This window comes from Equus caballus, chromosome 12, assembly GCF_041296265.1.
Source record: "Equus caballus isolate H_3958 breed thoroughbred chromosome 12, TB-T2T, whole genome shotgun sequence".
Classification (NCBI taxonomy): Eukaryota; Metazoa; Chordata; class Mammalia; order Perissodactyla; family Equidae; genus Equus; species Equus caballus.
The window spans coordinates 12,597,080-12,622,832 of NC_091695.1; the positions used below are offsets into that span (position 1 = coordinate 12,597,080).

General features: G+C 35.8%; 1 long non-coding RNA gene across 1 annotated transcript in view; it reads right to left on the minus strand.

Annotated features, from left to right (window-relative positions):
* The window catches only part of LOC138916582 (uncharacterized), an 81,522-nt gene extending 59,352 nt beyond the window's left edge, over window positions 1-22,170 (minus strand). Inside the window, exons 1-2 of the long non-coding RNA XR_011423871.1 lie at window positions 20,313-22,170; window positions 18,242-18,365 (exon numbers count right to left, since the gene is read on the minus strand). This is a non-coding gene — a long non-coding RNA (uncharacterized lncRNA). The remainder of the gene's footprint in view (window positions 1-18,241; window positions 18,366-20,312) is intronic.
* Window positions 22,171-25,753: the final 3,583 nt, after the last annotated feature.

Genomic DNA, 25,753 nt, shown 5'->3' on the forward strand with positions numbered 1-25,753 from the left:
ACCAAGGGCTTTCACATATAGCTGTGTATCAGAATAACAGTGGAGCTTTAAAAGGAACCTGTGCCAGGGGCCTCTCAACAAAGACACAAAGTACCACAGAAGATTCTGAAGCACATCAAAGAATACCGGCAAATTTTAAGAAGGACAAGATGAGCATTACTCTCAAAGGTTGCCACATTCCAGTAAAGTAAGGGCAGGAAAAACAACCTTTGGATTTCTCAATTAGAAAACCATCTTTTCAGTAGAATGGGAGAAGAACAGCAGTAATAAGTACTGAAGAAATGAGATATAAGTAAGGGGGGCAAAGTACGGGCTGTTCTTATGAGGAATTTAAATTGGAAAGAGAATATGGACAAATTAGGAGAATCCCAGTCCTATTTCTGTGCTCTGAGTTCCCGCTGGAGAACATTTTCCTGCTTCCTGAACACCCAGTAGAATTTCATCTGGTGTAGGTCTGCTGGTGGTGAATTATTTCACCATCTGCTAAAATGAAAATTGTTTTTACTTCATTTTTGTAATATTTTTGCTAGTTCTAGAATTCTATATGGCCAGTTAATATTTCCAGCACTTTAAAGATTGCATTTCTGTTGAGAAGTCAGCTTTTAGATTTATTTTTGCTCCTTCATAGAGGTGATATATATCTTTTCCAACTGGCTACTTTTAGGATTTTCTCTTTGTCTATAGTTTTTTCCATTTTATTATCATATGCCTTGTCACAGTATTCTTTATGTCCATACTACTTGATTCCTATTCCTTCCTGAATCTGTAGCTCAATCTCTTTCATTAGGTTTTGAATACTCTCAGTCATTTCTTCAAATATTACTTTTGCCCTATTCTCTTTTTACTCTCCCTTGAACCACAAATACACTATGTTAGTATTATTCACCATGTTCAAAATCTCTTATATGCTCTTATCTGCATTTCACGGCTTTAATCTGAAAATGTTCTTCAGACCAACTGTCTAGCTGACTAATTCTCTCTTCAGCTGTTTCTAATATGCTGCTATAATTCATCCATTGATTTTGTGACTTTGTTATATTTTTCAGTTCTAAAATTTCTATTTTTTAATAGTTTTTAGTTTTCTATCAAAATTCTCAATCTGAAACAAACACACACATAGATAAGGAGAACAGATTAGCAGTTACCAGAGGAAAAGCGGATAGGGGGCAGGCAAAATGGGTAAAGGGGCACATGTGAATGGTGATGGATAAAAACTAGACTATTGGTGGTGAGCACAATGCAATCTATACAAAAACTGAAATATAATAATGTACACCTGAAATTTACACAACGTTAAAAGCCAGTTAGACCTCAATAAAATAAAAAAAAAAATCAAGAAAAAAATCCTCATTCTGGTTTTTAATTCCTTGAGCATATTAATAGTTATTATATCAATTCAATTTTCAGGTTTTCCTGTAGGCATATTTCTATTGCCCATTATTTTCTATTAATTTTTAGACACATCTTATTTGCTGATATGACTGATTACAGCTGATGTGAGTGCTAGACATTATACATGACGAACTGGAGAAAATTCAATGATGATATTATCTTCCAAAAGAATTTACATTTGCTTCTGGCAGGAAGCAAGAGTGAGGCCATTTACAATCCAAGATCAATTTCATCCAATCAATTCTGAGATGAAGGTGGAATTCAGAAACTATAAAGCACGCTTTATTTTCGGGTCTCAGTTAATCCTAGGTTCTAGCCCTTTATAATCCTAACTGAAAGTCTGAGGTGTTTACTAGGGCTCGAAATCTGTGCAAAACTTTGCTTAGTTTCCCAGCCATTCAGCAACTATTTCTGGAATTGCCTCGAGAATAAAATCAGCCCAAAATGTGAAGCTTACTCTCTGAACATCTTGTTTTCTCAAAGCTTAGCCTCAAAATTACTCACTGCTTTAGGGTTATGTGATGTCTTCAAAAAGCTGTTTTTGTTTTCATTTTGTTTTGTTTTGCAGTCCAGGAAAATATGGTCAAGAAGATGGTCTAGAACAACCTAACAAGTTATCACCCGAAGTAGAACTTGTGACCATCACACAAATCATAGAAATTAACTTTTTTAAGTCCAAAACACTCTGTACTCTAAATCACAGTCATAATAGTAGTGGTCAACATATTCCTCCAAAAGGGGTGGGAAAGGGTAAATATCACTACTGCCTAAATTGTGTTTATGATTGATGCACACTGAAAACAAGTATCCTTTCATTCAGTCTAGAGCTAAAATGTGAATTCTGAAGAGCACTTGCCAAAATGGACTTTGGCTAAACTCCTGCTAACAGCAGAGAGCTATGAGAGATGAGAATTCAAACAATTTGTGGAAAACAAAAAGAATAATGACAAGAGAGCAAAGGAAGATATCAACTGTCTGTAATGGAGGATACCAAGGAGAAGCAAGATAAATTCTCCTTGGTAGATTTAAAAAAAAAATGAAATGGTACCACGTAAGTTTCAAGGTAAGGTAGGGACTAAACGTAGATGGCCTGATTAAAAGATGAAAGTCTGGATACAGAGCAATCAAATCCCTCTGTCCTTCCCAGACCCAGAAGATCAGACAACTACTACCTCCTTGCATGGGATACAGAAAGTTTAGTCTTTGGATATAACTAAACTTAAGTGACTGAGGTTCAGAAAAATCAGTCACAGTGTGTGTCACGGTAGGGAGAGGGGATGAGATTCTGGGCTACAAATAGGAGGATTAAGTAAAAACTCGCCAACTGAGCCCCAATCGACCCTTCCCGGATCCCCTTTCTCTAGACCTGCTTCTGGAAAGCCAGCAACAGTGCTTAAAACAAAAAGAATCACAATCCAGTCTGGATTTGAGGCAGGGCAATCTTCTGTGGTAAAGTACTCCCCCAACCCCCCTAAAAATGGATCTAATATGTTCGAGCAAATAAAACATATTATTGATAAGACCATAACAGAGATGTTGGAGCATATAGAAAGTTTTAAGAACAAGTATATAGAAAACAGAAAGGAAAAATAATAGCAATTGACAATTCCAGGAAAACAAAAGATTTCAAAGGGGTAGTCGTAGTAAATCAGTGTAATATTTAAAGTCACAGAAAACATCAACACTACTGACTATTTTTAACTTGCAATATAAGTTATGTTGGGAGATGAAAGGAAAGGCAATTCTAGGTAGCTGAAATGAAAGAGCTAAATCCTCATTCTTCTCAGCAGGAAGGCATGTCATTTAGAAAAATGAGATAGGAGAAACAGCTAGAAGTGGCTGTAGTTGCCTTTAAGGAGTATGAGATAGGGAGGATTGAGGCTGATTACTGTTGTTTTTCACTGTAAGCCTTTTATTGCTATGGGATTTTGGTTTTCTGTTTGAACTATGTACTTACGTTCTTTGATGAAGATTAAAGAGATAAGAGCAAGTAATGTGAATAAACATGTTAAATGATATCCTGAGATTTTTTGAAAACTTGCCACATCTTTTCAATCCCATCCAGCATTAGGGGGATAGAAGCAATTAAAGTCTTCAATTCCACCATAAATAATATATGGTCCTTTTTGGTTCATTCACTCACTCATTCAATAATTTCTTAAAAGTCTCCTCCAATGTGTCAGACACTGTACTATACACTGGTATAGAACAATAACCTAGAAGATATGTTCTCTGCCCTCAGGATGCTTGTATTTTAGTCAACCTGTAGTTACATGATTTATGAGTAGGGTGACCATATCCTTCATTATCCAAGGATGAAAGAGGGCTTTATGACTAATTAACAGGCACTAGTGGATCTACAAGAGGAATAAACTGGACTGTACCAGGCAAACTGAGAAGCATGAGCACCTTACTTCTGAGCATCTCAGAAGCATCCAAATAGGAAAGGTGCTAAGGATCATCCTGAGACTCTACGGATTACACTCCAAACTAGAGAGAGAGGAGAATACATACCTCTAAATAACTACCTCATTCACGGATACCCTAGTGGAGAAAGTAGCCCCACTTAGTACTTTTTACATAAAAATTCATTTGAACAGGATTAAAACAGTCCTGACTAGATAAGGGGTCGATGCTCAATCTAAAGACAGTCAGGCTAATATTGCTAGCATCCAAAAGACTATTTAAGCTATTCTCTGTAAAATCTTCTCTTTGCTTCTTATAATCCCTTTCTGATACTCTACCACTTTTCTCCCAAATTATCGGTCCCAATAGCTAAAAGAACAAGTACAATAAAGCTCTACCTTTTGTAGCCTACTCCCACTACCTACTCCAAAGTTAGCAGTTTATAATCTCAGTAACCTTCTGTAATTGGTAGATATACTTAGAAGGAAAAGAATCCCAGTTGCTTCCTACAAGTCCTGCCAACTAAGTAAATTCCATCCCTGAGAAATTTTGTAATTGAAACTTTATAGTACATTTACGTCACAGTTTGAACAAGCTCCAACTCACTTTGGAAAATATAATAAAACACTTCCAACACTAATACAGACTTCCTGCCCAACTTTTCTTTCATAAGTGAGAAGTTCCAATTATGATGATAAACTGTTATATCTCAGATTATGTCTATGGAATTAAGGAATAATGTCAGAAAATGAAAAAATAAAAAGTTTTTATTACTAGAGATGAAAATAAAAAACTACTTAAAATAGAATAATTATAGTAAGGAAAAAAAAAAAACCACGAAGTGATCTTCAGACAAATTTTTTCCCATCCACAATTTTCCAAAATTTGACGCTTAACATTTTTTCCCAAATCCCCAAGTCAATATCTTAATAATTCACTATAACTCAAATTTTTTAAGGTTAGAGGTTACTTCTCCTAGGTGTCTAAATCTCCCCAAAAGAAAAAATAAGTAATTCCGAAAACCTTATACTTGCCTATGTTAGGAGTGTGGTAAAGCCATGCTACCAGTTAAGTAGCCACTAATCTAAGATAAAACTTAGAAATCAGTAAAATTACTTCAAATTTTGAAAACAAGCGATTTTTCTAGTTCATTCTGCTCTCTACCAAAAAACACCAAAAATTTGAAATGTAAAGCAAAATCTAAGGTCAGCAAATAACACTTAAGATAGAAATAGATAGACAACTGATTCAAATTTGAATTAAGATATGAGAGGAGTTTAGCCTATGAAAATGGTAAGTTATGATCCCCATACCGATTAATAGTAATTTAGTTATCATTTCAAACAGGCCTCTTACAATACGCTGTGGAAAAATAAAGAACTCCTCTTCTAACAAACAAATATTGATTATTTCCAAGTACTTTCTTTCTTCTTAAAGTTTTCTAAGAGAAGTGTCTAATCAATGAGCCTCACTTATTGGCCATAATAGTGCAGAGATAGCATCCACTTGTCCAAATAGAGGCAGCGAAGCATATTCATGAACACTCAGATCACAGCCTTCATAGTGAGCTTCATATTTTAAAATGATGTCTAAATTATAAAATTTAGATTGGACAGTGAAATGTAAAACCCCTTACTAATAGTGCAAGTAAAGTAAAGCAAGATAGCCTATCAGGAAGATCTAAGAGACTCTAAGATAGCAAAGAAAATGTTAGATATTGTTGGGATGTAAGTGAATAATTAATGTGTAATCAAGGCTAGGAACAAAGCTATTATTACAGATTTAGGTTAATCCAGGTATTCCTTAATATTTCAAGAGCTTGGAAAACAAATATACATACATACTACATGCTAACTAGTGTTTACCATAGTATACTGAAGAGTGAGGCATAAATCCAGAAAGCTAAAGGAAATCAAATTGCATGGTATCATGTGCCAGAAGCAAAAAAAGTGGGGGAAAAAGTTGAAATTTATTACACTGAAGTGGAAAAAATGGTAAAATTACAAATTAATATCCTATAGAACACAATTAACCTTATAGAAAATGAACTACATAACCAAGTTAGCTGCTTTAATATCACATGAAAATTTACACTGTCATACATACAGGTTGGAAAGCTACAAATGAAGAGATATTTTTAATATAAAAAGAAGTGGCATAGACATCAAATGATTTTATTATTTATTTATTTATTTATTTTGAGGAAGGTTAGCCCTGAGCTAACTACTGCCAATCCTTCTCTTTTTGCTGAGGAAGGCTGACATCCATGCCCATCTTCTTCTACTTTATATGTGGGACGCCTACCACAGCATGGCTTTTGCCAAGTGGTGCCATGTCTGCACCCGGGATCCACCCGGCGAAGCCTGGGCCGCCGAGAAGCAGAACATGCGCACTTAACCATTGTGCCACTGGGCCGGCCCCTACATCTAATGATTTAAAAAGTACTCATCAGGAACACTAATTAATAAGCTACAATTCTACTGTATTAGCAAAATAAACAAATATTAATTTTCCTAAAGGGTTATTATTCATAGATTAAGGAGATTGTCAAGGTTTTGCAATCTAATAACATTATTAATGTCTAACTGAGAATGGTAAAGAATTATGACAATAGTCATCACATAAAAGAGTAAGAAAAAAAAGAAAAGAAAATTAGTTAAAATTGAGAAGAGGATAGATATCTATGCATACAAAGATTTTTCATTTTAGAATAAGGGGCTCAAAAAACATTCCATGAAGGGCTTCCCAAGTTAGAAGGAACATGTGTTATTCTTGATTCATCAATATTTATTCTTTACATCATTTTCACCTATACATTGAGAATTATCTGCCAATCTATACCTTCCTCAAATGAAATGCTTCCTTGTATTAAAAATAGTATTTAAATGACTATAATTCTATGAATAACACTTTCCATTATATACAAATAAATCTAATCACAAAAGAAGCAGTTCTAATTTCACATCTTGGTTACATCCTTCCCTTAATTTGCAAGACATACAAAAATATTTTCTTTACATTCTGACAACAATTCTTAGCTGGGAAGGAGGAGAAATTAATTCAAAATAATTTCAAATAAAGCACAGATAGTACTCTATTGTTAAAACTCCATACTGGGAGAAGGAACAGAGTGGGGTAGGGAATACTGCAATCCCCAAACTAGTTTATTAGATAGAAAGGCATATTAAAACTTAGCCTGCAGTTATGTTTCACGTATACAACTTAAAAGAAACACAACCCCAAGCCAGTTTCTATTGCTATCGTGCCCACCAAATAAGATCTGCAAAAAGACCCTTGCCTGAATAACAGCACTAAACCAGCAAGTATTACCCACATTCTTTAGTTCAACAGGAGCTTTGTCCTGCCTGTTTCTATCATAAGGGTTTCGAGAATCCCTCCAAACCTCCGTAGGTGTCCTCTTCAAACAGGCTTTATTTTCTGCTATGCTGGCTTCAAGAACACTTAAGCCATGGGGAGAAAATGATGAAAAAAAAATAAAGTATTAATCTAGTGCCGTACCCTAGGAAATAGCATATCACAAACTATTTTAATTACTTAAGCTCTGGATAACGTATTTGAGGAAGTAATATTTAATGCCAACTTTACTCAAGTAGAGGTTAGCTTTCTTTAAGAATATAGCAGCGGCAATGCCAACAGATCAAGAGACATGCAGTTTTCCTCAGAAAAATGAAATTTCAAACACAAAAAGACAATGTTACATAATATAGAAAGTATGTTAAATTATGTCAACCAATTACAAGTTTAGTACCAGGAATATAGCACCTAGACAAGTTTTCTGAGTAATCGCTTTATTAAAGTATATATTTAAAATATAACATAATGACTAGTTTTTATAACAATTACTTTGAATCATCAAGAAAACATCAAAAACTGGACAAACTGCACTTTTACTCCTCTGACCATTAATTTCCTTGCCTATAAAAAATGTTAAATAACGTAAACTCTGGGATTCTTTTCAGTTCTAGATATCTATGACTCTATGACAGTTAAATAAAGGCAGAGAATACTTAGTGTTCACTTCTTCACCCAAAAGTTTGCCTAGCGAAAAATCTAGTGAAACAAATATCTACACATCAGAATAACAAAAGGTTAACCTCCTGAAAATAAACTCAGCCTACAGAATATCTTAAATATATCTAAACGCAGCAAGAGTAATGCTACTTTGCTCAATGACGTTTTTCTTGCTCTTAAGCAAGAAAATACATGCTGGAAAACTGCCTGCTCAAGACATGTGTTACTTAGTGTTCTAAATAAGCCTTAAGTAATATTCAGGTGTCTTAACCCATTTTATGTTAATTACAAAAACCTCAGCAAGAATGAGTTTTTCCAATTTTTTGGCTTCCTGAGATAATCTCATTCATGCTACATCATCTTTATGCTCAAGATTTTGCCCGACTAGATCAATGTCAAAATAATATAGCTATGTTTCTTAATGATGGGGAAAAAGTGAATTGTTGTATTAGCTCTCACTGCAGTATTTGCAACATGACATTAGACACAATGTAATAGGACTCCCAATCATCATTACTTAAAATAACTTATGTGAATATAGAATAAAGTCTTTCTTTGGGACACAACAAAACCACATACTAAAAAAAAGTAAGTAACAACAACAGTTGTTAAAATGTAAAGGTCAAAGTAACCTTATATACTTAAAAATAAACGGGTTACACCTCTGTCACTTTTAAGTGTGATCCATCATTAGCAGCAGTATTCTCTGCCCCAAAACTAACTCTCACATGCACCCTCCACCCCTGGGCTTTTTCTCTTCAACTATTTACTACTAAAGTATACCAGAATTTCTTGGAAGGTATTTAGGTAGATAAATAGGGTCAGAAGAAAATCAGAATTTATCTAGAACATCCCACTGTGGCCAGAAAGCAAGTTTTCAAGAACCTAAGGGAAGATAAAAAGTCAGAGCCAACTTGAGAGGCTTCCTACTGTTCAACGGCACAGTTCAGGATAATACAAAACAAGAGCAATAATACAGTGGATTATGTACAAAGCAACTAGGTTATGCTCAAAAGAGAAAAGTTAACAGTATGCAAAAGGCATATGTAACACAAAGACTGCTGTATATAGAAAGGTATATTTAATTTCTTATTGACTTTCACAAACGGGAGTGTTTTCATTTGCAAGTTTTGTTCCTTTTGTAATGCACATGTACATTTAGAAGTTTAAATAATGGAATCTTATTTGTATCTTGGCAACTCAAGATGAATGAACAAAAACAAGCAATAAGTTCTGGGGGAAGAAGCAACAATACCACAAACAGGAAAGAAGAATTAGTGCCAGAGGTCATATACAAGAGAGAGAAGAGGCATCCGGCAATTGACCAGCACCTGTGGGCATCTACAATCACCATTTAAAATGAGGATTCCACAACATACTGTAAAAGTATAAACTGGTCAAAAGTCTAGGAAAACTACACTCAATCCTGAATCTCCTGGTGGATAAACCTCTACCATTACATATTTTTAACCTACTATTATAATAAAATACCACTAAGAAATGAACCCTTAATAATGTCAACAGACCAGATCACCTCCATCATAACGACCAGGCAATGGGTCACATAGACATTTGTTACGAAAAACATGAGAATACCTAATTTCTACAAAATACACCCAATCTGCAAAAATTAAAATGCATATGTGAGTCACACGAAGTAATAACAAAAAGAAATTCAGCCTCAAGACCAGATTGATTTAAACTAGGTCTCATATTGCCCACAAATGTCAACAACCCAACCCAAATCCACAATCCAGACTGCCCTGAGATAATGATATTCTTCTTATTCTAGATCTGGTTAAGATTACTAAAATCCAGGAAGGTTTTTTTTAATGTTTTGATGCAATCAATTCCCTCACCCTCCTTTTCTGCCCCTCTCCTACAAAGAAAATACACCTCTTGATTTGTATGTTTACACACAAATTTGTACGTTAAACATTACATTAATGGAATGAGCTAACTTACGTAAACTTTTTGGTTCCCTTGCCTAATCTCTCCCCATAGGACTGGGAGAATGTATGGCCTCAAATGTACTTCCTAGGACCAAGTAGCTTGCCTGCACTGTTTGTTATACTATTCCTCAAAGCAAGTGGGAAGGGAAAGAAAGTCAAGGATATAAATTGAAGATACCATCTCCCCAGCATTCCTATGTACCCTTTTTTACAGAGGTAAAATTAGGTACAAACTGTAATAACTGTTTCATTAGGACTCAAGAGATACATGCTCATTGCTGCTCAAAGTTACCTAAGATAGAAAGATAAAAGAATATCCATTTCCTAAATTATATTTTGTGTATATGTGTACATATATATAATTATTCATATAACTCAATTCTGTCATATGGTAAATATCATTCATTATCACAAAAGTATAGGTGTTAAAGAAATAGGTTTATTATAAATTCCTTAGCCACACCATATGGTGAAATTATGGTACTAAAAGACGGTGGATGAAAGAATGCCATGACTTTGTGATCTCCTTGATTTAGAGCTTACAACTCATTCAGTTTTGTATCACCGGGGACTTACAACATGCTTCAGTGGGTTTCCTCCTACCGCCTCCTCCAGGATCATGAAGGACTTTACAAACACATCTATTACACTGCACCAAAAATATTTATTAATTACTCAGTCTCTCCCATTAGCATGTGGAGGGTAGAAACACACATCTGTTTCTTCGCTAGAGCTTACATGATAAATATAGGGGCTAAACGAGTGTTTAAAGTAAATGGATGATTAAGATGTTAGATGATGCTATACCTCTCTTATTTTTTAGCTAAAGCCCATCTCCAGCTAAATATTACTCTATTCCCAAGCCCTTGACCCCTTCTATAGTCCAGTACTGGTTTAATGAACATAAACTTTCTATAACGCCAATTTCTACATAAGGGTCCCTTCCCTGGACTCACCAGACTAAAGCCAGTGATACCAGCCAGGCTTTAAACTAGTAAAGAGTATGCAATAACTATATTCCAGGCATTAAAGCTACCAGGAGAGAGAAAGAAAAAAAAGGAAAAACAAAAAACAACGCAAATCTCAGAGAGCTCGGAAACAGCTTATAACAAAATGCCCAGAGAGGCAACCCCAAAAGCCACAATCAAAAACCAAACCCCCTACACATCACCTGCTTTCTTATCTTCCCAACACTGGTCATGACCATGGCATTCAGCAATAGAAAAAGACGACAAAATATTTTGTGTCTCTTTTTCTCCCATACTGAATGTTCAGAGAACTTAGGGTAAATGTTCACCTTCCCAGTGAAATTTTATTGCAGTGATTGGGGGGGGAGGGTTTGCTTGTTTTACTTTGTTTTGTACTGTTATTTAAACCGAATTATAGCAGTAATCCTGAAAACATTCCACTTTAGATTATCTAAGTCCATTTTGGGGAAGCAGCATACTCACTGGAAAACAAGCATTATCATTTAAGCTGTATAGATCATCCAAAAAGAAAAGAAAAAAGCAGGAAGTGAGGGAGAGAAGGAGAGAAAGAGAGTGGAGGGAATCATCTTGTTGACTGCCTTCAAAAAAACCTATTGCGGGACCTGGCCTGGGGCTGAGTGGTTAAGTTCCGGCGCTCCACTTTAGCAGCCCAGGGTTTCGCCAGTTGGGATCCTGGGCAAGGACACGGCACCACTCATCAGGCCATGCTGAGACGGCGTCTCACATGCCATAACTAGAATATACAACCATGCACTAGAGGTTTTGGGGGAAGGAAAAATAAGATTGGCAACAGATGTTGGCACAGGTGCCAGTCTTAAAAGAAAAAAAAAAAACCTATTGGTATTTTGATTAGATCACACTAAACTGTAAGTCAATTTAAGGAGAACTGATCAGTTTTACAACGTTCGGTCCTCCAATTTGTGAAATAGACTATATTTCCAATCATTACATATTCATTAATGTGTCTCAATGATATTTAACAATTTTCTTGGAGTATTTGCACATTTCTTATTAGATTTATTCCTGGTCTTTAATAGTTTTATGTGTTTTAAATGGTAGCTTTTAAAATTTCACTTTCTCATTCTTTCTTATGCATAGAAATATAATTTTTTATATTGATTATTAATCAAAATAGCTAAATATTCTTTTTTTCTTGGTAGGAGTACTTTAGGGATAATTTACATATAATAAGATATAGAAATCTTAAATGGACAGTTCAGTGAAATTTTTCTAGATATGTATACACCCATGTGACCACCACAGATGAAAATATAGAAAATTTCCATTATTCCAGCAAAGCCTCTCATGCCCTTTTTCAGCCAACAGTGCCGTCTTCTCCATCCCCCAATAATCACCATCCTGACTTCTATCACCATAAATTAGTTCTGCCTGTCCTTAAACATCACGTAAACGGAATCACACAGCAGTTACTCTTTTATGTCAAGTTTCTTTCACTCAGCATTTTGCTTTGAGGATTCCTCCACATTTTTGCCAGTACCAGGAAAATGTTTTCCATTATATTGCTTACTATTCCATTGTGTGAATATACCACCCATTGTTTACTATTCTGCTCTTATATTTGGTCGCTCAGTTTTTAGTTATTATCAATAAAGCTACTCTACACTCCTTTCTCAAGGGTCCACACCTAGGAGTGGAAATGCTAAGTCCTAGCACAGTATGTGTTGAAATTCATTAGAAATTCCCAGTTTCCCAAAGTGGTTATGCCATTATTCATTCCTACCAACAGTCTATGACAGTTCCAGTTGCTCTACATGCTCAACACTTGGTATTGTCAGTCTTTTTAATTTTAGCCATTGTGATGGATATACAGCGGTGCCTGTTCTCTAATGAGATGACTTTCGAGCTTGCACTACCCAGATCGCCACCATTGCTTCAATCTATCATCACATCCACCACAGCAACATGTCCACAATCATATACTAAGTACCATTTAAGGGACTCTCTGTTTCTAACATAGAAGCTACCACTGCATGTCAGACATGTGACTCCTGCCAAAAGTTGACCTGTTTCTCTCATGGTGAAGGAGGCCACATTGCATGGGGTGTGGCTGCCCACTCCTGGCAGACTGACTATATCAAACCTTTGAACAGCCCCCTCCTGCCCCAATCCTTCTTAGGACTATCAGTGGTACTTCAGTGTTGTTGACACTTTTTCAAGTGACACTCGTGCTGTTCCAGTCTGATCAGGCAACTCTGGCCCTTAGAACTAATATGCTTCATATTTTCAACCATTCCAGACCACTTGTAATCTGACACTGGTGTACCTCTTACCATAAAAAACACTCAAAAAGGAATGATAGTCAAAGCAGTCAATGGATCTCCTATGCTCCCTATCATCCAGACAACTGGTATTGTTGAGCATTAGAATTCTCCTCATAAATCAACTTTAAAAAGGCTGTAATTGCCTCCCTCACTTACTCCTGTTCCACACATATTCTTAGGGCAGCTCCCCCTCACAGATGCTTCCCAGGTAATGATCAGAATGAAAATGAGAGGAGTTATGGAGACCAACTTAAAAATTCAGAATTCTACCCTAACCATTCCTAGATATGATGCTCTTTTCTTTCTCCAAAGGGCAACTCTAGGCTGTCCTGGTTGGTAAACCCTCCAGGAGGCTCCCAGACTTAACTCCAGTTCAGATACCTGGATTTCTGTGTTGAACTGAATGGTCTTAGAATGCAAAGATAACCATTATTTGGTTGAGGACACTGCTCACCTAGTTCCCCTACAGTGGCAAAGTGGGAGGCACAACGAGTCCGTGTTAATTTTATAAAAATGTCTTTGTTCCTCTTGTACCTGCCCTTCTGGAGGAAAAGTCAGGTACAAATAGGAAATTACTGGGAAAAAAGGTAAAATTACTGGGACACACAGATTTTGTGGCAGTGGAGGTAATATAAGCACCCCACGTCGAGGGGTGTAGGAAACATGGAAACAGGAGGGATAGTAAGAATCTTTGTCTTTCAGAACTGCCCTTGAAACCTTAATCACAAAGAAAAGTGCCTTGGTGAGACTACCCCACTCAGTTTCAGAGTATAAAATTCTGGCAGTTATTTTCTTTCCATTCATTTTTGAAAATCATTTTCTTATTTTCATGTGTCTTATTGCTGCATCAATTTGTTTCATTTGTCACTAACTTTAGGATAATTCCACCTTTCTTCTCTGAAAACTTTTAAGATTTTCTTAGTCTTTTCCTTTTTTTCTTCTTTTCTGCTGTGGAAGATTCACCCTGGGCTAAAGTCTGTCGCCAATCTTCTTCTTTTTGTATGTAAGCCTCCACCACAGCATGGCCACTGACAGAGGAGTGATGTAGGTTCACAGCTGGGAATTGAACTCAGGCCGCCACAGAGAAGCACACCAAAATTAAGCCCTAGGCCACCAGGGCTGGCCCAAGATTTTCTCAGTCTTAAGTGCTCTGGACTAACACTATAATGAATCTGCGTAACGGTTTCTTTTAATTTTCCTGACTGCCATTTGTTGGGCCTCATGAAATTACAGGTTATCTTTTCACTTCTGAAAAATTCTCAGTGATTATCTCTTTAAATTTTGCCTAACCCACTCTCTCCTCTCCTCGTGTGTAACACCAATTAATGTGTGTTAGACCTACTCACTTTCTTCTCCATATTTTCCATCTTTTTAGCTGTCTTAGAAGTTGGATAATTTTTCCTCATATATCTTCCAGTCTACTAATATGTCCTTTAACTACATCCAATCTGCTATTAAACCTAGGTCCTGTACATTTTGTTTTACTACAGTAATTCTGGTTTTCATTTTCAGAATATATTTTCAGTTCTTTTTCAAATTTGTCAGGTCATATTTTCAAGCATTTCTTGTCTCCTTTAAAAGCTAAAGTATAGTTCTATCGATCACCATATCTAAATACATGAGTGCATTTTTGCTGCCTATTATTTTTGCTGATTCTCACAGTGACTTTTTTCCAATTATGCTTGGTAATTTTGACTAGTGGAACTTGCAGAACTTCTAAAGTTACTGAAGGGGATTCTTTGAGGCCAAGGATAAAGACAACTTCCTAGAGAGAGAACGCATTTTTGATTCTGTCAGGACCTATGGACGACACAAATCCAACACCATTTAAAACTAAATTCCCAAGTCGGTATTTATTGGACCATTGAAGTGACACAAATTAGCTGCAAAACATGGTACAACTTCTCAGGGGCAAGTCTCATCACCTCCAACAGCACCCTTCAGAGCCAAGGTAACCATCTTTGTAGTGCTCTAGGAGTTCTGAAAGAGGGGGATACTTCTGATTTACCCTTATTGTGAATATGTCACCCTTTGACAAACAACTTAATAAGGGGCAAGATCTCCTATTAAAGTTCCTTACCATACACAATGTTCTTTGACTTATTTCTTCCACGTTCAACAAGGATATCATAACTGAAGTTTATACACATAAGCCAATTTATATACAAGCAAATACTATCATGTCAAAAACTGACTTTCAGTGTGCTGAACTTACTTCTTTGGGTTCCTGCTTTCACCCTGATTTCAGTAAAATTTTACAATATTTTATATCCAACAGAAACAACACAAAATTCTGGTTGTTTCCATTAGAAAATGTGTCTTAGTCTACTATATTTCTTGAAATAGTTGGAGATGTGTTTTTTGTAACGGTTTTAACTAGAACCTAGCCCTACCTTCTATCCAGCTAGTTCAAAGTCATTTCACGAGGCAAGCCATTTTCACAAGAAATATGCCAGAGACACAAACCAGTCCCAATGTAGCTCATTAGTAAATTTCAACTAACCATACTCTACTTGTTCTCTATCTAAGCAATGACAACCAAGAGAAAACTATAATATAATACATCCAATGCAGACATTAAGGAGTAATTATAATAAGAATTACACTTCCAAGATGTTCAACTTAAAAAATTTTACCATGAAATTTATGAATGCCTAAACACAGGATTGTAAGATATAAAAAGATAGGCTTTATCTCATCTAATTATACATAATAATGTAGTATTCCAATTGTGTGAATTCATATTAAAGTATATCTATTGAAATATAAGCACAGTCAGATGATTCTAGGATTTTATTTTGGCAAGATTCTGTCATATGAACTTGGGTAACGAACAAGTAGTTAAATTTACTTTTAAGCATGATATATAATTTGCATCATTTTCCCTTTTGAATTTAGACTTCCAAGCCTTAATAAAACCCATAGAGACAAACACATCTTTGCTAAATGTTTAGCTAGAATCCTGACATTTCCTTTTTACTGATACAATGTGATTTACATATGTGCTTATTAACTGCCTATTTTGCATTTGACACTCTTAACTGTAAATTATAAAACACATAACAAAAAATAACATTTAGCAACAGTAAATTAATATGACTTTTTACTTCTACAGAGTATAATTTTATGTAAAATTTTACAGCATATTACACTATGCCAAATCTCTGTAATGTTATCTACAATAAAAGTATTTATAAAATATATACTATTTTAAAAGTACATTAAAATGTAAAAGCCAAGAATAAAAAAGAGCATTATCTTATTTTCTTTTCCATTTGGACAAAAATAAGTATCTAAAACAATATATAACATATACATTGAACTTAGTAACAGATTAGGAATAGTTTTAATCCCTTAACTTTTAAGTTATTTCTACTGTTTATTATCTAATTAATTAGCATATGTTCTTTTAATTAGAAAACACATAATAGAAAACTACTGATACCATTTGGTATATAAGCTTCCAGAGTTTTTAAAATTTATATACTACTATAAATTCATAAAAAGTACACTCTTTAAAATAATATTTGTAACACAGTATATATTCTGTTTTATAACCTCTTTTTTACATAATAGATCATTCCCCTTAAGTATGAAATCCAACTCATGTATTTCATGATTCAAATATTTCTCAACAAAGCTGAAGTACTGTCAAGTTTTATAATATTCAAGATAATTATTTCATTCCAATCTATTTCTTTAAGACAAAACCTAATTTTATAATTTCTCCAAATCCTTTACAAAATAAGCCTAACTAAAATGTCTAAAGATAGTTTATGTATTTTTGGCTTTCATTTAAAATTACTGGCGTTAAATACTATTAACTGCAATGAAAGAGAATAATGACTTTTAATTGTCTTTCCATCTTAAAATAATGTCTTAAAAAGTACTTTCCTAAGTATCATTTAAAAACATTAAAAAGTATTGCTAATAAAAATTATGTGCCTTTGCTAAACATAGCATTTTGAGACAACTCCTACGATACAGTAATCTCAGATTACTTAGAAAGAAATATACTATTGACACTGTGCCAAGGGAAATTACGTGAGGAAGCTGGCACATTCTGCTACCAAACAACTCTGCTACAGAGAAAAGAACACTGGAGTCATAAGACCCATCTTAGCTGTGTACCTTTGGAAAATCATTTAACCTCTTAAAAGATATATTTCTTCTTCAGTAAGACAGAGTTATCACTGCTTGCAAAGAGTTGTTTAGAAGATTACACAGTCATGCGTCCCTTAACGACAGGGATACATTCTGAAAAATGCATCATTAGGTGATTTTGCCATCGTGTGAGCATCCTAGACAGTACTTACACAAACCTAGATGGTTTAGCCTCCTACACACCTAGGGTATATGGTACTAATCTGATGGGACCACCATCATATATGCGGTCCATCATTGACCACAATTTCATTATGCAGCACATGACTGCAGCTAGTTATAATTTAAAGTTTTTTTTAGTCATCATTCTTTTGTGATAAAATCAAATTTATTTATTTGATCCTTCAGTAGATCAAATTGCTTTAAACTGAAAAGTTTTCCTTATTAAATCAAAAGATGCATTTTATCACATCTCTTAGAATCTTGCCTAATTCTTTAAAAAAAAAAAAACCCCTATCAACATACTACCATACTATAGATCAGAGGTTGGTAAACTGCAGCCCATGGACCAAATCCAGCTGGCAGCCTATTTTTGTAAATCAGGATTTACTGGACCACAGCCACACTCATTAAGTAATGTATTATCTATAACTGCTTTTATACTACAACACCAGACTGAGTAACTGCAACAGAAACCATATGGTCAACAAAGCCTTAAATATTTACCATTGGCCTTTTACAGGAAAATGTCTGCAGACGCCTTCTATAAAAGACTATAAATTGAATTGGACGATGTACCCAAAAGGGATTAGGAGGAAAAAAAAATCAGAGAAACATTGAAACATACACCTAAATTTAGTGCCCATAATGCCACTCCAAAGTCCTAAAAATCTAAGCTTCAAACGCAATTGGAACTAGAAAATGAAACTTTTGGTTACATAAAATATAAAAAAATACTGAAATATATTCATAATTTATTTAGAATAACAAAGTATATTTTGTGCCTCTTGAAGTTAATTAAAGCCAATTATTATTTCTATTATAAACAGAACTTATATCCACTTTATATAAATTAGGTTTTCACCTGCTAACGGCTTGCTCCTCATCAGTCATTCCAGTCTCCCTGAACGCCCTGTTTGATTCCGCCAAACTCAAGGCAACTGCTCTCTGAAGATCATCTTCATCATCTCCAGTGAGATCAATCACATCTGAAAAGCAAAACTAACTTTCTCAAAATGGAAAGTCAAACAGAATGAAAGGTAATTCTTATCATGGAGACTTTACACCCTCTATACCCTTTCAAACCAAAGTCAGCACCAACATAATTCTCTGTAAGATCCTTTCTGAAGAGAATACGAACATTTTAAATGGAACATACTTCGAAACACTGTTCCTCTCTGTGAAATATAGCTAAAAGCAGTAAGGGCATAAATATTTTTCATTACAGAGGAAACAATATTTACTATGAAGTCCCTGATTAAAAGTATATAATAAGCAGAAAGACTGCTAAAAAACTTCTTTACCAAAACAATTTGAAATTAACGTAATTAAACACTTGCATTTCCGCTTTTGGAAGTTAATCCAAATGTCCACACGTCACAGTTCCTCCACACGACCCCCTAGACGCTGTCTGTCAAAGTACAACAACTAACAACTGAGCTCCCAAAAATCATGTTCCAGAAACTAACTGACCGCAGATACATATACGTTCATATCCACATTGTTTTAAAGTCTGGAAGAACGTGCCAAATTGTTAACAGTGGTTAAGTCTGATGAAGAGGGTTATGGAGGAGGAAGTGTAAGGATCCCTCACTTTCTATTTCAAACACTTCTCTACCATCTGAATCATTTAATAATCATTCAGTTTACTAAATAATTTTAATTTAAAAAAAGTTTGCATTTCACAAAAAGAAATACACTAAGCAAAGAAAATAGTTTTGATGCTATAAGCATTCTTTTTCCAAAGAATAAAGGCTACAACTATTACCACCTACAGAAAAAACACTTTTTAACCAATTTCCCAGTAGATATTCATCAATTTCCTTAACCCAAAAGATGCCAATAATACTCACATTATTGTTTAAACAATGGTAAGAACCATAATATGTTGCCAAGTAGGGGATTACAAAACAATATGATGAGAAAGAAAACACCATATCTGTTATTACCTTATCTTTGTGTGGTTGGGATTTTGCTTCTGGGTATTTTGGACAAGTTTTGTATTCCTTTCTTTTATTTGTATTTGAGACATGTTAAAAACTAATTTTTTTTCATTGTAATCCTAGAATTTTATAAAAGGGAGACAAACAAAAAGGAGTAGGTGATGGGAGATAAGATGCTTGCATTTTACCATCTAGCTATAGGGTTACATACAGAGGCTAGAAAAGAATATTCCACACTTAATAAGAAATAAATAATATATATTGGCCTATTTCTATTGTTATCCACACTTTTTCTCCAAAGGGTAGCTTACAAGGATATTAAAAATATTAGAAATAATAGTTGGCCATGGAAGATTTTTTTTTTTTAATGTTCTTAGAAAGTATAATAAAACCTCACAAAAATGTAGTAAGTAGAGTCCAAAAAAATTCAGTCAAGTAAAATGTAGAACACATAGCAAGGTAACTGAAATGATGGAGCATGCCTAGATCTATCAGCAGGCCAAAGGCTTTCTGAGTCCGGCTTACAAGACCTAAGTACAGGTCGACCACGGCTGAACATGGGTGTCACCGGGGTATAACTATCCAATCCAACTTAAATATTGATGAAGCAGAAGTCAGGACTAGAGAGGGATGAAATGGCCTTATGAAAATGAGAACCACCTTGGTCATTAAATAATGACTAGAATAGAGGTGAGAAAAGAGAGAATAATGGAAGTAAGGGAAACAATTTGAAAATCACCAAGCAGCAGAAAAACAGGTTTTGGGGATATGATCAATTAGCCCTCAGACTCCATTCTCTCATCCTCCAAGTATGCTTTATTCAACGATAGAAGCTGGAAAGATTAAAAGATACAAACAAATCTATCTTCCCAATTCACGTGCAGTTAAGGTTCTGGATAAAATTTAGGTTCCACCAACTGGATGCACTAACAGGAGCTTTGGAAGGCAGAGTGAGGGGGAAGCCCTACTCCTGCTGCTTTTGGCTGTTCTCACCAGCATGACTGAAGAGATGTGGGTTGTTCCACAGTGGCATTCCAGTGTCCAATTTCCAGCTTCAGGGATGTCAAGAGATAAGAGTAGAAGCGGCAACTAGACTCTGCATTCCAAAGTCCGGGCAGAGCTCAGCGGCAGTTACCTAATCTTGGATGCTTATTCTTCTCTGGGCTGCAGCTACAGAAGCATGTTCTTGAACCCAGGAGTCCCAGAGGCAGCCTCCTGATTCACTCACTCACTACCCTCCTGATTGTGGCAGAGGGAGAGCTTCCCTGGCTGGCGAGTCCCACAAGAATCCAGGAGTCATTTCTGAAAGCTGAGCTAGAGATCCTCTCTCCAGTGCTTCCAGTGATTTCTTTAAGAACCTAATCCTCTGGATTAAATTTCTTCTATGAAACTATCTAGAGTGTTTACTGTTTCCTGACTGACAAGTAAACCAAACCAGCTAAGGCAGAAACTCACTCAGAAATAGCAACAACTTAAACTTAGAGCTTTTTCATAATTTATCGATTGTAACTCAAGCAACACAAAAGCAAAACACAAGGCAAGATATTTTTAACTCTATCTGATACAAGAGACAGATAACTGACGTTGTGAGAAATGAAGTATATCATCATAAGAACAAAACATGGCGGCGAGACTTCAAATTTAAGTCTTCTATTAAATCCAGTGGCTTTCCTCCATAGTAGCAGTTCTCCAAGTGGAGTCCATGGATCCTCAGGGATCCCCTATGGCCCTAGGAGGGAAAGGAGGTCCTTAAGTAAAATATATTCTCATAATAGTACTAAGGTGTCATCTGCCTTTTCTACCGTGGTCATATTGGCACTGATGATACGAAACAACAATGCATTAAACTGCTGCATCTTAGCACACAAATCAAGGCAGTGGCACCAAGTTGTGTGAGCAATTCATTGTTATTACTCACAAATAGGCACACTCGTTACTCAAAACAGAAAAAGCCAGTTTCTCTTAAGTCCTTGATAAAAAGGGAAAAATCAATTTTATTAAATCTCAAATACTGATTTAAATTTTCTTTTAATTCTACATGACAAATAAGAAGTATGCACAGTACCTCTGCTGTATATCCAAAGCACACTGTTGCTAAAGAAAAAACACAAGTGCAACGCTTGAGTTGCAAACTGAACTGATTTTTTTTCATGGAACACTATTTTTACTTGAAAGAACAACTGACAAACCACAAGCTATGATTATGCAGACTTGAGTATTTGACAGATGTTTTCTCGAAAATAAAGTGAACCTGTCACATGAGGGAGAATGAATGACAGCATTTGTTGACAATGACTAACACAGAATTTTCAAGCAAAAATCAGAATTTTGGAAAACTTGTTTCTACCATTATGAGCTTGATATTTCCCCAATACTTAAAGGATTTCTGGTGAAATCAGGTGATATTGACAATTTTAATTTGTTTTATGATGCAGACGTTCTGCCAAGATTTGGAAGGAAATCTTTTCCAAATTACCAATGCACAGTATTACAAAATCATGCATAGGTAAACAATCCATTCAAAGAGCAAGGTAAGCCATAAAGACGCTTCTAGCATCTTCGGTCTTTGACCCTGGATCCTGACACAGAGCTTCTAAATCACTTGGAACTTCCTGGGTGATAGGAGCATCTTTTGTTCTAATGAGACGACTCTTGGTGGCCTCCTGTATAGCTTCAGGGTGGGCACTGATCACCAGAAAAACCAAACCATGATTAGAAGCTTGGAACTTTGAGCCTCATCTCCCATCCTCTGGGAAGGAGAGAGAGGCTGGAAATTAAATTAATAATCAATCAAGCCCACCTGATGAAGTCTCCATAGAAATCCCTGAAGTACAGGGCTCCGAGAGCTCCTGGGTTAGTGACATATCCACATGGGAGGGTGGCGTACCCCAAATCCATGAGACGGAGGCTCCTGCACTCAGGACCCTTCCAGACCTTGCCCTATGCATCTCTTCATCTGGCTATCCATCTGTATCCGTTATCATATTCTTTACTATATAATAAACGGGGAAATGTGTTTCCCTGAGCTCTGTGAGCGACTGTAACAAATTATCAAACTTGAGGAGGGGGTCATGGGAACCCTCAATTTGTAGCCCAGTCAGAGAGAAGTGTGAGTAACCTGGGAACCCATTACTTGTAACTGGCATCTTAGGTGGAGGCAGTTGTGTGCAACTGAGCCCTTAACCTGTGGGATCCGATACCAACTCCAGGTAGTGTCAGAATTGAACTGAACTGCAGGACACTCAGCTGGTATCAGAAAATTGGTCGGGTGTGGGGTAAAAACTCACATATCTGGTGTCAGAAGTATTGAGTGAGGGCAGAGGAAGAAACAAGCAATAGTAGCCTTTGATGCTAGAAAGGTTGGTTGGCGAGAAGTTATTGGTCCTTAACTGAAAAGCTGAGACTTTTTCCTTTAAGCAGTGGAGAAAGTTTATTTATTATTTGTAGCTTCACTATAATTATCATAATTTTTTCCAGGATGTTCCCATTACTCCATAAATCCTCTTCTTTCCAGAAGATATTTTAGAACAATACAGCAATCGTGAAAGACTATTATAACTTACTCGCATACTAAATACAGATATGATTTTAAAACCAGATATTAAGAAAATAAAATGTTATTTCACTAGAATGGTAAAACCTGAATTTCTTCTTTTTCTGGAGTTAGGGGAATGACTTCCAAAAACACGTAATGAACTATCAATTTCACAATGAAAACTAGCCCTCTGTGATTTTCTTATACGCTCACACTCAAAAAGGAACATAGAATAAACTTGGCGTAAACAATTTCTAATTGGCCAAACTAAATAAAAGTTTAGCCTATGTAAAAATCCCATCCAAATACCAAAGTATTATAAATATTTTTATATCTGTACCAAGCGAGGACCTTGGCAAAACCCTCAAACTTTGTTTTAACCAACCCTCCCTCTAGTATTAGTGTGAACACAACTCAAGGGCACAAGCATGTTAGTGTTAGTTGGATACCAGTGTAGAAAATCACACATTACAAAAGCCTATGAACAGGAATCTTCAACATGTTCAAGACTGCTCAAATTAAAACATTTTTTCTGTAAGGTCACAAGTATATATACCAAAACATAACACTCAACCTAAAAAAATCTTGTACATTCCAAAGAGTTAGCATTTGAGTAAAACTTAAATACCAACTACCAAACATTTTTCTGCTAAATCCGAAATACAGGCAATCACCAACTGGTCAATGAAGCAGACTTTAACTGTATGCATTGTTTACAACTCATAACTCATTTTCCCATGAAGACAGTGTACGAAATGACAAAAGCCTTCCAAGTTAGTTCAAAAGAAATCCACTTAGCCCATAATCTAATTGAACTACAATATATGCAGAGATTTTGACTTTAGAAGAAAGTGATTTTCCTTGCTTTCCTTATTTACATAAGCCGAGGCATAGGGGAAACACTTTTTTATATAACCACATTTATATTTACCACCAGCGAAGATCTCTAGGCAGGGGAATGATATGAGCAGAAAGAACTCTGTTTTGGGAGTGAGGAGGTTAAGTGTTGAACAACAGTTGGAGAAGAGTTGTAGTAAGAATATGTATCAGGGCAGGAGCAACTAAAGGAAAAGTACGCAGACAAAAACTCATAGAACTGCAGACTAAATGGCTGTCTTGGGAGATTAGGAAGAGCAGTAAAAAAAACAAAACCTTTAATACAAAATAAAATCACTGGGTCCCCAGAAGGATGGGGATGCCCTTAAGAGAGAAAGGCAAATACGAACATAGGGATGGTCAGCAGGAGCTGAGAAGGGAGAATACTACCATTCTCGCCCTCACTCATTCTGCTTCAGCCACAGTGACGTCCTCCCTATTCATCTCCTGAGCCAAATATACTCCTGCCTGGAGGCCCCAGCCTGGGATGCATTTCCCTCAGACATCCACGCGCTTCCCTCCCTCACTTCACTCAGGTATCTGTATAAATGTGACCTCATCCAAGAAACATTCCCTGACGGATCCTCTATCTAAAATAGCATATCCCATGCCTGACCTACAACCGCACCCCTGTCACCATCTGTCCCTTGACCTTGCTCTCTTGTTCTTCATGAACTTACCACTGCCTGACATTATTTATTTATTGCTTACTGTCTGTCTTCCCCCTATGTAAACTGACACTTTGTGTTTTTTCTAATGGCCTAAAAACCTATCTAATACATATTAGGCAATCAATAAATATTTGTTAAGCAAATAAAGGTTGATATCTAGACTATGGAATAGAGATAAAAATTAGTGAGTCATCTTCATAGTGGCACTAACTAGAAGACTTAAGAACATAGGCTTTATCCATATAAAATTTTTTCTAGTAAGTCAAAGGACAAATAGAATAAGGTATCACGTTAAAAGAATACTTAAAATCAAGAAGACATAAATAATGTAAATTGTGTTTCCTACCTGACTCTCCCATCCTCCTCTGCCCTCAGTCAGCTCTCTTAAGATGTTCCCACTTTTCTAATCTTCTTACTGCGGAACTCAGATTCTCTACAACAGTGCTCTCCACTAGAACTTTCTATGATGATGGAAATGTACTATTATCTGCGCTGTCCAGCAGGGTGACCACTAGCCACATCTGCCTACTACTGAGCATTTAAAATGTGTCTAGTGCAACATAGGAACTGAATTTTAATATTATTTAATTTTAATTTGTATTTAAATCTAAGTTGTCACATGTGCCCGTTGGCAACTATGTTGAACAGCTCAGCTCCAAATGGTCTTGTTCTGTTTTTAATAATTCCTGCTCAAATTATAATGGCAGCATTGGTAAGAAGGGAAAGTGAATAGCAAAGGAGCCATTTGGGAATTCTGTCATCAACTTTACTATGTTTTCAAACTAAAATTGTGAAAAAAAATTAAAGTTAACATTCTATATGAGTCAACAAAAAGTACAAAGGTCCATGGCTACCCTTCTTCCCTAAAATTAAAGAAAACTCACAAAGTTATACAAGTCATTCTACAGAACATTGTAATACAATGTAAGCCTAATTGCATGCAATCATTTACAAGTAACTTTCAGAGCATTGTAGAATCTCATTTTTAAGCTTAACCTTAACTTTCAGTGAATCATCAAAACAGTTTTCTACATTAGAAATCTCTACGGAAAAAGAGATTTAACTTTCATGGCATTAATTTTTTTCTATCTGAAGTTACTTGTTTAACAAATGTGGGGGGTGGGAAAAATACCAGGGTTCAGTTAATAAACTCCTAAACTGCTGAACATACGTGATCTGCCCTCAGCAGAGATGAGAGCACTAGACCTGGATCTGTCACTTGTCCTTTAGATCACTTTTAGGCTGGCCAAGCAACATAACTAAGAGCAGAGTTCTAGGACAGAACTTCAACATTTTTCTCACTTTCTATGCAATCCTTACCAAATAAACTGATTCTAAATTGGTAACACTTA